Raw genomic sequence first — 13,995 nt, 5'->3', positions numbered from 1 at the left:
ACACTGTTTATGGATGCAGTCCTCCCACACACACACACAATGACGCACAGCTACATGCGCTATGTCGTAAAACTCTTCTCCCTTAATTAAAATGACAGCTGTACAAAATGGAATATCAGTAAACAACTATATACACATATGATGTACTTAGGCGAATGTTTACGTTGACACGTGTAACATTAATGTCATTGAAAATAGTAGCACAAGCTATTAAAACACACTGGTGATATTCCCAAATGAAATGGAAATATTCCAACCTTTCATCTCGCCATCACATCTAATTGACACCAACTTGCGTTGTAATGGGATGCATTTTATTCTCCCTTTACTTTCTGCACTCAGCCGGGCTCGCGGTGCAGATACTCGGAATCCATGCGATTCCCTTTGAGATGACTTCATCGTAATTACCCTAATGAATAATTCCCACGTTATTTTCTTGAGATGGGCCTTGGGCAAATGTATGCAGTCCCGTTTCCACTTCGTTTGTTCTGGTCTTCACAACTCTCAGGTTATGGAGAAGTCATGGATCCCCCGGAGAGGGACGGAGGAGGCACAAGGCGGTCCACTTCCAAAAGGTTAAGTCCTCTCCACCACGCTACGAGTTGATTAATACGCATGTTCATCTTCTGAGCTTCCATGCACACTGTTGACAGTAAAATGTCACTATGTCGAAAATATGTAGAGCAGCCCTGGCATTTCTGCACCGCACTGTATAGTCAGATTAATGCAGGCACGGTGAATTGAGTCCTAAATATGCATTTGCAGGTCAAATATTATGCTCGGTTTCATGATCAGAACTACAACCACAGCCTTCGACCGACTATCTTGTTGCGTCTCTGAAAGCCACTTCCTGGCAACACGAAGACTGACGACAATTCTGCTGAGACGTGCAACAACAGGGTATCCTGTGAGACACGCTCACCACCGACTGTCAACTCCACCGTCGGTTCAAAGAAGGTGAAGGAAAAATAACGTGACGCTTTCATCCCAGAAACAACATGTTCAGCTGAGGTTCTCCCTCTTTGCAAAGTCTTTTTCTTTTTTACCTGCAGGTAAAGTCACAGTTCAAATATGTGTTTATTCCTGAGCCACAGTTGCAGAGAAGGCCTTTAAATGTGTGTGGCATTGTGAAGTGAATGTGGAGGAAGGCTAATTGGATCATTTCAGCCGATTGGTATTCCGTGTGACGCCGAGGAAACACGTGTAGCCAGAGAGGCCTCGTTTATTGACGAGGTATAGCGGATATTAGTCGTCTGTGCTTCAAAGCCGCCATGATGAATGAACTAGCTGCTTTATCAGCTGTGAGCTGGCGGCTTTCGTTGGCAAAGCACTCATCATTTCTACCCTCTCTCTCTCCCTTCTCTATCACTTCATGTCCTATTTCTACACTGGTCGCAATGTTTGAGAGCTCTTTTTGGACCCACAGAGTGCTACAAACCCACGGCAAAGACATCTATTCTGAAAACTCAATGTGACAAGCTGCAACAAGAAGAACAGGTCCACTGCTGACCTGCAAGAAGGGTTTGCATAACTGTTTCGTCACTTTCCCCTCTCCTCTAAAAGGCGTAGAACATGGATTTGTTCAGATAGTTCACTTCAAGCAAACCATTTAGATGTGCTCCAAGCTTAAACGCTTGAAACACATCTAAATGATGATTTCAGCTATGATTTTTGTCCATACCATTTAAAAAAAAACTTCAATCAATACAATTATGTCAGACGTCTTTCAGAGGAAAGGCTGGATTATTGGAGAGCAGTTCCTTCCTCATTAAAAGCTAACCAGGGCAAAGGAGGAGAGAGCCCTGCTGGTTATAAATAGCAGTCGGCCCAAACATCCCCCCTGCCGGTTAGGTCTTAATTAAATATGAGATCCAGTTAAATATGAGCCCATGAGATTCATTTCTGCAAAGAGGAGACCTGATCAATGACATTGGCCCTTATTAACAATGATACAATAACCATAAGGGTAAAGGAGGAGAGTCTATGTCGTAGCTTTCAGGTTATCTTTAAAGTTAAACACTAATCAGGACAGGTAGAAAAGTTGCCGGCTTGATGTCACATGAAAAGAAATATTTAGATAAAAAAAAAAAAAAAAAAGGTACAGTACAGCAACATTGGTGGGTTAAACTGATGCATTTACAAGTTTCTGTTGCCAAACTATCTTAATGCAAACAATTCCCACTACTGACCATAACCCACTACACTAATGCTACGTCAGCAGACAATAACAGCTCCTTGGCAACTTGCAAAAACAATGGAATGTCTTCCAGTCATGCTGCATATTATTAGGACGGAGTAAACTATGAGACAGCACAAATTAACAGCCATCTGTTTCAATTACATATCCACAATGACAGGAAGGAAGGGGGAAAAAAAAAGTCTCCGTTTTGCACGACCGTCATTGCTTTTAGAAATCAATCTTCAATATTTGTTCAGAGTCTGGCTACATCTCCTTAATGCAGAACTTCATTCATTCTACACTCAAACCACTGCCAGGTGACACTTAGACGGTTACTTTATTTACCGTTTCGGTTTATTGTGAACCATGACATGAGAGAGAGGCAGCCGATCGGTGTTCACAGTGAACCAAGTGTGCAAATATGGATGTACGGTGTGTTCAAGTGTTACAGAACAACGTTGCTCGTCTCGTTTCCAACTCACAGAGCTCGGGAGAACCTGGGGGCGCTCTGCTCATGATCTAGGCTACTCGCACAGATGGCCAAGAATGGAAAGAATAAATCAGAGGAATGGATAGTAAAGCAAGCCAGACATAAAAAGAAATATTATAAAACCTATACAGCACACAGTGAAGGTGAATATCTCACTTTCGCTTTGCGTGGTACTCAATTATAGACAGGTCTTCTGAAATGTATTTGATTTAACATACATGTACATCGCTTTATACACCAACATATGTACTTAAAAAGCTCTCTCAGTGATAGCTATGGTTCAGAAGATGATGCTTCCCTGGTGGAAAGAGATACAGGACTTGGCATCAGACACAGCCGTTTGTCTGTTTGTCCATGTGAGCGAGAAAGAGAGGGAGTGAGATGCTGTTTGCCAAGTCTCAATAAGCAGGTCAGACACATTCAGGTCAGAGCCATGAATCCATGCAGACAACTGCCACATTTCCCATGTTTGCCTGCTGGAGAATATGGAAATGGTGAATATTTCCCCAAATGTCTAGTTAAAAGTCATACAGTCTGCTCATTAAATACCGTTTTAAAACGGTAAACAATGAAAAAGCAGAAAGCAATATGTTTTTAAAAGAAGTCATCTTTCTCTGAAAATATATCATGTCAAAGAGAGAAATGGAGGAATCTCAACTTTAAAGAAAGATCTCGAATGCAACGGCAGTGCTGTGAATATTCCAGAAAAACACCAAAGCAGCAGCCAACGCTAAAAGCTCCTGGACGCTTTGAGACCGGCCTTGAAAGGTAAAAGTGCAGCTCCTTATAAACAGTTGAATCAGGAACAGTACGGCACGGAACAAATTGTCCTCGTCTAAGAATGAAAATAAAAAGTCATAGTTCATCTTCATAGTGTGGACAAAAAGCGGATTTCCAATGAGACATGCGCTCTGTGAACTGGTGTCACACACAATCAAATGAACTGTTCATTGAACTGCTGAATTACGCCCCATGCAGTAGTGATGGGCGATATGACTTCCACTGTATCCCTCCATTAACCGTGACCGCCTATCCTATTCAGGGTTGCAGGGCGGGGAGGGTTGCTATTCAGTAGAAATTCTACGTGAGACGGTGAATACTTTCACACCTATGGGCAACTTAGAGTCAGTAATTAACCTGACGCGCATGTCTTTGGACTGTGGGAGGAAGCCGGAGAACCCAGTGAAACGCAGGGGATTTCTTTTTTTTGCGGTGATGGTATTATATCACTGCAAAGCACAATAAAAAAGGCCTACTTCACTTAAACACAATTCTACTAATATTAACTCTCGTGGCAATGTAAGGGAACATATTAAGAAAGACATATTTCTAAAAACAGATGTGTTTATTGGCTATAAATACAAATGAAAATGAGGTGTATAGACCTACATGTGACGTAGTTCATCGAGTGTTAAATCTACTTCGTCCTGGTTTGTCTGCGCTAACCTAAAATGTCCGTGTTCACTCAACCAAAACGTGTGTGTGTGTGTGTCTATCACAGTAAAAGCCGTATTGCAAAATCCACATCGCCAAATGTGACACTGGTGACGGTGATAAAACCGGTATACCGCCCAACCCTACTAGCTCATGTGTGAATGAATGGTGGTCTGTATCGGTCCTTAAACTGTATTGATCACTGTGCTGAAAGTCTGTTTACATAGTGAAACCTTGTAATCATCATGTAGCAGCACATCAATAGTTTTCTGGCCATGTAATTTGGTGTTAGCTTATTAAAAATAAAAATAAATCCATAAAAAAAGATTGTGGAAATTAGAGATTCGTATCAAATGTAGTTGATGCAAAGCCTCCAGCAGTGAGAAAGTTATGCAAACAGAGCAGCTATGAGTTACAGGAGAAGCCAAGTAGTCAAATGAGTAAATGTGGAAGCAAACAGACAAAGACTCAAGCTTTTAAGCCAAACCTGTTCCTGTCAGTAGTACCATAGAGAATGTGCCATCTGGAGGACCACCCTGTTATAAGTTCAGTACAGCAACATCAGTCTCAACCTGTCCTCTGTTGTTCCACAATGATTTGCTGAAGATATTTTTCGGTCTATTACACAACATTTGTTGGGGGTTAAAGGACGACATTTTGTATCAAATCGGCATCGAGTTTTTAACCGCATTGTACTCTTTTGTCAATGGGGCACGGTCTGAAATAACTATGAGGCTTCGGGAGGTATTACCTCTTCACTCATTTAGGATGAAATCGGATGCTGATTGCACACAGAGCTAGTTTGTTAGGTGTATCACGTCACTAAGCCTCCGGGAGAACAGGGTGGGGCCCTCCTGTTGTTTCTTGTTTAGAGTTGTATTCATGTTCGACATACATCACTTCCGTGAGACCAAAATTGGTTCAGACGCGTTTGCTTCAAGAGAAGGAAAATTAAATCTAAATCCAAAAAAAACAAACACCAGAATAAAGAGATTTAGCCTTCGTCCCCTCATCGCTGATATCAGGACGCCGCGTGACATTAATGGGCTGCTTTACATACCTTGTCATTTAGGACTCAAGCGCCTGGATCCCAGTGGACGACTGATGATAGATCCAACCGCGACAATTTGCTTATCTAAGGAAAAAGGACAAAAAAGACAAAAGACAACACATAAAGCAAACAGTACAAACAACAACAAACCGTTTTGAAAAATCATAAAGTCCTCTGGCACCTCAACTAGCAGAATACATTGTGGAATTATCGTGCAATAACTTATTAAAAGCTAACAGAGTTTAATAGATGGCAACTTTGACAACCTTCGATGGTGTTTTATGGCTGTGAATTGCATGCTAACATACAACGATAGACAACCACAATACCGTACATTGCCCAACTAATTAACTGTCCTGTGAAATGCCTTTAGATTTAAATTTGTTTTTATTATTCAAATGTAAAACAGACGTAAAGTGGCACAATAACATCACCAGACATAAATATGAAAAGTTCCAAAGTTGCAGAAGACTATCGTTGATTGCAATACATATTTTATTGATCATTTGTCTGATCCCTTGAGTGGTGATGGACGACTACCAAAAATGGAAACCGGCTAATGGGATTAGATGAAGCTGCTGGAAGATATTTCTTTACATGTTCCATGGTGCACGTTAATTAGCACTCAGATTTAGGTCAGAAGAAGCTCGTTCTCTCCCTTCATGGTAAGTTACGCTCGCTAGGGGTCTCGGCTTTGCAGCTAATGTTCAGTATATTCGACAAAAAAAAAGTGATTTGTCAGCAAATGCTTCTTGAACTACAAAGAGCTCTTGAATGCGGCTGGAATTTAACAAGTTTAGCAGATACTGAAATAGCGAAGCTCCGCCTAGTTAGTACTGCCTGAGGACACACACCACGCATGGATAGACACACATTAGGAATAAAATAATGATCCAGCTGTTTTCATGTTGCTGCTAAAGACTGTACTGCTCCAGCATTAGAGCAACATGCGTTGTAATGCACAAAGAAAGCCGGCATAATCTCGCTTCTCCGGTCAGAGCACCACACAATGCTGAGGATTGTCCGTGCATGTCTGCAGAAGTATTAGCTTTGCCAGTTGATCTGAGACAAACAGAGCCAGCTACAAAAGATAGGATCATCCCTCCACCATCCTCGCCGAGCACAATAGAGCTACAGAGCAGGGAAGAGGGAGGGATCAAAAAACAGGCAGGAGAAAGTGGGGGAGCAAAAGAGAAATTTTGACTTATTCATCAGGTCTTTCAATAAGCTGCAAACACATTGGACTGCACTGACACCCATTAGTTTCTGCTCCACTTCCTCTCGGGCGCCTTTATCCTCATCTCATCTGTTTGGGATACTGACTCTTGCCAAACAAAAGTTCCCTCCGCCACACACTGGAATGGTGCACGAATTTTCAAATTGGGGATGTGGGCAGTGGGGGAAGGGGCGCTGCAGTTACACCAACAGACTTCGCCTCCTTTGCAGCTACTTGCCCTTTTATTCAGAGAGTCGCTGCTGCAGCCGTACTGTGAAACAACAGGAGGCGGGAAAAGGAAATCACCTGCAGCTTGTTTACGCTACATCAATGAGGAAGTGACTCCAGAATGGCATTCTTGTGCTTCTGCTTCAGGAATTCAATGAATTATAAATCAATAATTAACATCTAAAAAGGCGTAGCTGATTTGCATTTTGTATTGATGCAATGTGACGGTGCATCCAGCATCTAATCGACGTCACTGGGGTTAAAAATGGAGGATGAGAAAACGGTTACCTCTCGGTTGATTTTATAAGCAAGCTAATGACTATACGTGCATGTTTGGCAGACAAATAGTGATCAGTGGCTATGTTCTTTTACGTGATCCTCAGTTATACATAAACACGTATAGCTGCCAACTCATACATTGACTGAGAAACTCTTTTTTTTTGAGAATTAATGGGAAAAATAACTATATCTATTGTAGCACAAAAAAAAAAGTCATCATGTTCACAGTCTCATAACATCTTTTGAAGTGGTGGATGTTGGATATCGTCTTGGCCGAAGTGGCGAGGAAGGTGCGAGGTGCATGCATTTTTAAAGGTTAGGAACAAAAGGTATTTTAAGCCCGTCGTATGTTCTGTAGAACCTTATAAAGAAGACGTCGAACAATAGTGGACTTCGAGAAAGGCCGATATAATGACGTTTGGAGCAGGAAAAAGCTGACCGCAGATTAATGGGGCGATATCAGGAGTTGATCACGTGCACGTTGATAGATATTCAGCAGAAGTGGCCCTGTAGTGATCAGACATGGCCTTTAGCAGTGCTCGGCTCGCTCTTGTGGCTTACGAAACAATAACGTCCGTGCTTGCTATCTAAACATACAACATGGTCTCAGCAGAGCAGCGGCTAACTTCAGTCTAATGCACTGATAATAATTATGCCGTACTATAACCATGCTCGTGATTTACGTCTCATATGGAGTTAACTTTCATTGAAATACATTACAGGTACACGTTGACTTCACGTGCAAACCTTTGTGTGACTGGTGGAGGCCATCGGCAGAGCAAACAACAGCTCATTTGTTTTGTGTGCTATGGTAATAATGTCATTAGTTTCCATTACTGAACCAGTTGCGTATCAGTAATTCCAGTTTATCTGTTCCTTGTCCGGGCCGGGCCATTCCCCCGTGTAGAACACTGTAAACTTAATCAGATTGGCTTCGTCTCAGACTGCTGTCAAACACTAAGACTGTTCCTCGCAGTTAAAAGGTGTGTTCGCTTAAAGCCACCAGCACTGAAAGGAGATACTCGTGGAGCAAGGTGGGAACGGGTGAGACTCTAGCGCTAGACATAAACACATGTAAACAGAGCTATACTCAAAGTGCTGATGGTCACATGACGTCATAAGCAGGCAGTGGTGTGTTAGAGCCAGTGAACAAGGTGGTTACCAGCCTGTGCAGCCGGTTTGAATCACGGCACGCTGAAAGCCAAATATGGAGATTCTTTAGGGGCCAAAACCCACCAATTAGCCTGTGAACACGAGCCAGGTTTGATATCATTTCAGTTATAACGCTAAGCTAACAGCAAGCTGCTCACATTTGACACTAAATAAAAGCAGCTTGGGCGATCCTTTTACAAATGAACACAGGTGTGATTTTACCCAAAACACAATGAGTCAGCAAATTGGAAGTAGCCAGAGGACGCGTTCATATGTGGTCAAACACATCATGGACCGCACTGGAGGGACATTCGGTTCATTTGTAGGACGTGTAAGCAGATGTCAACGTCATTTTTGTGCCAGACGATGACAAACGACCTGCTTTTTGGTCAACCTTGTACTTTTTGTAGCCAAACTATTTCCATAAAACTGACTAACCTAAAAAAAATACCTTCTTTTTCTTGGCTGCATGTTCCTCTGCAGTGAACATGAATGAACATGAATATGGAAGAACCAGGTGGCTCTGAGCTCAATCACTGTCCCAAACCACATAAAAGACTCTCAGTGCATTTATTCAGTGATATCATATCACTGAACTGGCTGCACATTGAGTATCCAATCAGATATATAAAGATTGTTAGGAATACTGCTTACAGTGAGGATGACCACACTGACCCGGGATATTATACACGTCTTCTTTATGAGTTATAGATGTATCTACGGTGTGCTGAGGTATTGTTGGAGTTAAGCTCGGGCCACTTGTCGTGCGTCGGCGGCCTGAAGTCGACGTGTTGCCCGGCCTTCAGCGCATACGATCAAGTATGAAAGCAGTTATGACGCATATCTGTAGCCGACATTACAACAGACCACTTCTTGCATGGGTTACTTTTCTTTCCTCTTTGGTAATTCAAAAGACTTTCAAAATTCTTCCATTACATAAATTCTTCTGCATTCTTCTTGTTTGGATATCAGTAATCAGCGAGACGGCATGAGGCAGAGACAGATGTTCTCCTAACTGGGTCACAGAAGCAGGAAAATCATTACGGAGAATCTGGATGCACAAATGTATGTTAAAACTGATAGAACAGCATGTCAAATACTATGCAAATGTACATTTCCCCACAAATACCGCATCGAAATACAGCACGATATGGCCCCTCCATCTGGTGTATGAAAGGCCTTCATTGCACTCACTATTCATTCAATATTGATCTACAGTTGTGGAGATAATGTACCTGCTATTTGTTAAGCCAGCTTTAATAGTAAGTGGGCAACAGACCAAGAAAAAGAAAATCCATAGACATGGGTTTATATCGTCGACTGATTTGTCATAATGAAAAACAAAGTGGTGTTTAAATATTGCCACAGACCTTCACCAGGTCGTAAATCAAAATCTCCACAACACAAGTGTGTTGACCAAATACAATATAATAAAATAGAAATCAATCACGCTCTAAAAGTAGCTTAGTTTTTGAGGAGAATTTGGAGTGTCATTAGAAAGAAAATAGTGAAATAGTACCACACAAACCCTTAATGTACCTTCAAGAACAGTGAGAACAAACCAGTCTCTTTAAAGGCCGACACATTTGGTATCGAGAGGTGTGTGTCCGTGCTTTTTATACAGCCTGAGGAAGGTCAGTGCGACTGCAACGCTGCTATGAATTATAAATATCAGCTCGGGACATCCCTGGTCTGAATATAGCCTGCTCCAGATCAAGTTAGCCGTGCAGCTGAGTTTGACCCCATGCAATCATCAGGAGGCACATACAGAAAACCTTAGTGGGTCCTCGGAAAACAAACATCTTCACGAAAAGATGACAAAAAATACCTGCACACTGCCATCTTGTTCACAGTTCTTCCTTTGCTCCACACGGTCATGACTATGGTTTGACCAAAAATGGTCTTCCTCCTCCGGTGGCAGTCTAAACTCATGACCTTGCTTCAACACATGACCAAAACTCTAGTCACCGCCTGCAATCACATCATCCATTGTTTTGGACTCGGCTGCATGCTTTCACCTGCTTCAAGGAAACGCACAGCTATCAGCAGCCTCGGCAGAGATTCAGAGGTTGTCATGGAAAAGCCGCGGCAAGGGTCGGAAGAAAAAAAACACCTCCTACCCAAACCGGTCAGAGTACATGCACAAACACGGCATTTTACCTAATAGCTCAAACAAAGATGTCGCGCCAGATCAAACACCGACACTGTGTACAGAGCGCCAGCCTGTCACAGAAGTTGGCTTAGAATGCCACCACCGTGTTGAACCCTCTCTTTCTTGTAGCCGAACTGGAATGGATGTGAAACACGGCAGGAATGGAAGCGGCGAGCTCCCGTCTTCCTCTCGGTAACTTATAAAGCAGGAAGGTATCACTACATGGACGAGAAAAGGGCCAGTTGCCTTCACCACACCAGGCACAGGGCACTATCTTTAGCAATGAGGTGATAACGTTTCTATGGACCATTACGGTGTGGAGCAGGGGTGTCAAACATACAGCCCGAGGGCCAGACCGGCCCGCCAAAAGGGCCCGATCCGGCCCACTGGAGGACTATTCCTACTAGTTCACTGGGGGTCCTATGCTAGATACGCTATTATAGATCCCACCTGCTTACGTACAGGCTACATGACACAACTTTGTCCCACGTAAGCTTCTGTTCCTGCAGGAGCCGCCCGTGGGAAGTGTCTTTGTCCATGTCCACATAGTACATTTCAGTACTCAGGGAATATAATATTATAAGACTCAACATGGCGAAAAATTTAAAGAACTTGCGAGAACAGAGAAGATAAATAAAGAGTGGACAGGTTTGAGGAAACAGCCATCTGTTTTTTTGGAGATTTTGTTATCTAGAGGTTATAATGCAATGGTTTTACTAGTCTGGTCCACTCAAGATCAAACTGTATGTGGCCCACGAACTAAAATGAGTTCCACACCACTGTTGCAGAGGTTTCTGGGGAGTTTGAAATGACAACAAAGGAGCGGCCGATGCCAAGAACTTTAAATAATTGAAATTAATTACTTGGGTGGACCTCCAACTGGCTTCACCCGAGTTATGTTGAAATTGGGCTAATAAGTTTGTCACAGTGTTTCCAGTAGAGCACACATGTCCCCAATCTCCACGATGACGCATTGCTCCACACATGTTGAGGATTTATTGTTGAGGTGGTGTTAATAGAAAACAAAACTCCCCGTTACAATTCACTGGTACAATAGATCCTCAAATTGTTCTGTCAATGGAGGAGCTTACAATGAGTGCGAGTGATCTTTATTATGCTCACTTGGAAAAAAATCCATTTTAGACCTGCACCAAACGATCATTTACACCATCGACTGTTCTGCAGATCATCTTTATGAATCATTTGGGCTATAAAAGTGCCACAAAATAGTGAAAATACACGTCACAGTTTTCTGAGGCCCAGGGTGTTAAAACCACTTGTTTTGGTCAACAGTCCAAAACCGAAAGATATTTCATTTACCATCACACATGACAACAAACAGCAGCAAGGATCAAGATCAAAATAGTTCAAGTTACCGACTTTAGGGACTCATTCTTTCAGCTCTGTAAGGATCATTAGCATAGAATATATAATTGAAAGTAAAATAAAACACATGCAACAGCTCGCTCTGTGTGCACCTGCTAACAGCTGCTTACACACAACAAAACCTAAGTCACACAACTTGCCAAACGTCCTTTAAAAAAAGAACAACAACAACAAAGAAACACGAATGCATTCGTCCATTCAAGACTGTCGTAAGTTTGCTTCGGGAGAGATTTCATCCGACGATAGCTTAACTGTGCCATGTGTACACCGGCTCACAGGTTTCCTCACTATCTACACGCCATCAACTGCGACAAGTTAACAATGCCACATGAGCATTTAGTGTTAACCCCACGTGTTCTTTATTCCACATCAACAGCTTCATTGTTGACACATTGCTCGAGCGTTGTTTCGCGTTCTTTTTCAGCACAACTGTAGATTCAAGGCTAGACCTGCTGAACTTGGGAGAGGAAATGTGCACTTATATGGTCACACAAGCCGCACTGTGAAAGAAGATGTAGAAGAAAAAGAAAAGCTTCCCTATCGGATATAAAATGTCAAACGCACACAATGCGTTCAGCAGTCGTTCAGCACAAACACCGGGGATAGAAAAGGAAATTTGATACCAATTTTAAAAGGAATTCCACCCTCTGACCGTCTTATGAAATCACACAGCCCCAACTCTAATATCCCATTGGCTCACAGTTCAGGATGATCACTCATAATGACATACAGATACCACTTCATTCGGCTTTTAAAAGTGTTGCCTCAGAGGAAAACCAGGCTGAGTTTAGAGCCGTTTGAGGCTTGTTCAGGAAAACATGGTTTTAACCTGGTTGACCATTACAATGCCTAATCCATCTAGAGTGTTATTTCTCAGACTCAAAGAATGATTTAGAGATATGGGGAAAACAACTATCCCCACGAAAGCATTATGAGCTTTGGATTAACCATTATGGAGCCAGGGCAACATTTTTTGTTGCACAATAAAGATAAGGAAGCATGGCTTCGCCACTTTTGTTGAAGTTCTATTTCCATCTCTGAGTGGCACAATGAACTGTATCAAGAACATTTTGGCACTCGTGTGAGAAAAAGAGCAGTGCATTAGAGGGCCTCTGTTAGAGCGAGCCTCATCTTCCAGTCTAGATAAGGTCTGTTGTAAATGATCATATGAGGAACTTGATCAATTCAATGGAAACACACCACTGCAGTGTGACTGTGTGCATGCTTCTGTGATTTATGCAGTGTATAATATTGAAGATCAGTCTCGCATATAATCAGAGGAGAGGAGGTCAAAAGAACTGTATTATCCTGATTGAAGACTTTACCCCAAACTCTTGAGGCCCAGAAGATAGTCATCTACAAACATCTGGCCATCAGCTCTCAGATTGTGGGCCCACAACATTGTCAGCTGATACGACCCGGCCTTTGTTTACATTATACAACAGCAGGGATGGCCTTTGACGGCTTATCAGAGACCGGATCTGCTTTACCAGATGACAACGCCAGAGTTTTAACCATTCTCTGTATTTCAGCAAGCAGGCCGGAGAACAATCATCTACCTAATGTATGAAACACCTGCAGAGTTTGTATCTTAACATGCTGCATGCTGTCTGTGGGAACATAAAGCGGGCCTCCACTTTCAAGGATGCATAAATATGTCTAATTGTGTTTACAGTCTGAGTGGTTTTGGTCCATAACCGACATTGCAAGCTGTCATTGGTGCGTTACAACCACAGATATACATCATAACCTGCAGGCTTGTTGTGATTTCCCCCTGAACGTGAATTACTCCATGATTTCCTGATGTTTGTTGATGTTGACAGCATTCCCAGAGTACCATTCAGTATAATAAAATTACATAAATAAATAAAGTGGAGGTCAGTGCAGGGATTCCCCGAAATCAAACCTAGAGATTAACTCCGCATCCACCACAAATCTTAACAGGATTAAATTACATTGGAGTTAAATGGGGGGGGGGGGGGGTTAATCTGATTAGTGAAGTGGTGAGAAAACGAAAACGGCGATTTGTTGACCGTACAGAAGACTAATCCCTCGTCCGTCGATGCGCTGCTGAAGGTGCTCCGCAACAAAAGATGCTGCTGCTGCTGTTGTTGCAGTGCAGCTGTTACATTATGATATTGGGAATGGCAGTAAAAAGTAAAATAGCCCCAGGTTATTGGCTTTTAATTGTACCAGGCTGCGTTATACAAGATATTCTAGAGAATCGATAAACTGGTAGTCAAGCAACATTGAGAATGTGCAGCCGTGTACCGTACAGCTGTTGACCGAAAACACAGACAGCTGCTGAAATCTCTTGTTAAGGTTCAATGTGGACACAACACTTAACACACGGGTACAGTGCAGGAAAAAAAGGCTTTAACGTTAAGATTTATGTTTAAAAATGCACAGAATTAATGCAAGACTCAAG

The 13,995-nt window shown here is 42.4% G+C and overlaps 1 protein-coding gene across 2 annotated transcripts in view; it reads right to left on the bottom strand.

The window, feature by feature from the left end:
* The window catches only part of erbin (erbb2 interacting protein), a 42,681-nt gene that overhangs the window by 27,974 nt on the left and 712 nt on the right, over positions 1–13,995 (bottom strand). For both annotated transcript variants that reach the window (XM_031860410.1, XM_031860411.1), the window contains exon 2: positions 5,164–5,238. The gene's annotated coding sequence lies outside the window, so the exon portion shown is untranslated. The remainder of the gene's footprint in view (positions 1–5,163; positions 5,239–13,995) is intronic.

The sequence above is a fragment of the Anarrhichthys ocellatus genome, unplaced genomic scaffold, assembly GCF_004355925.1.
Source record: "Anarrhichthys ocellatus isolate YVR2014 unplaced genomic scaffold, GSC_Weel_1.0 scaffold23, whole genome shotgun sequence".
NCBI classification, from domain to species: domain Eukaryota; kingdom Metazoa; phylum Chordata; class Actinopteri; order Perciformes; family Anarhichadidae; genus Anarrhichthys; species Anarrhichthys ocellatus.
Note: the sequence above shows the minus strand (reverse complement) of the source record. Positions and strands in the feature narration are given on the sequence as shown.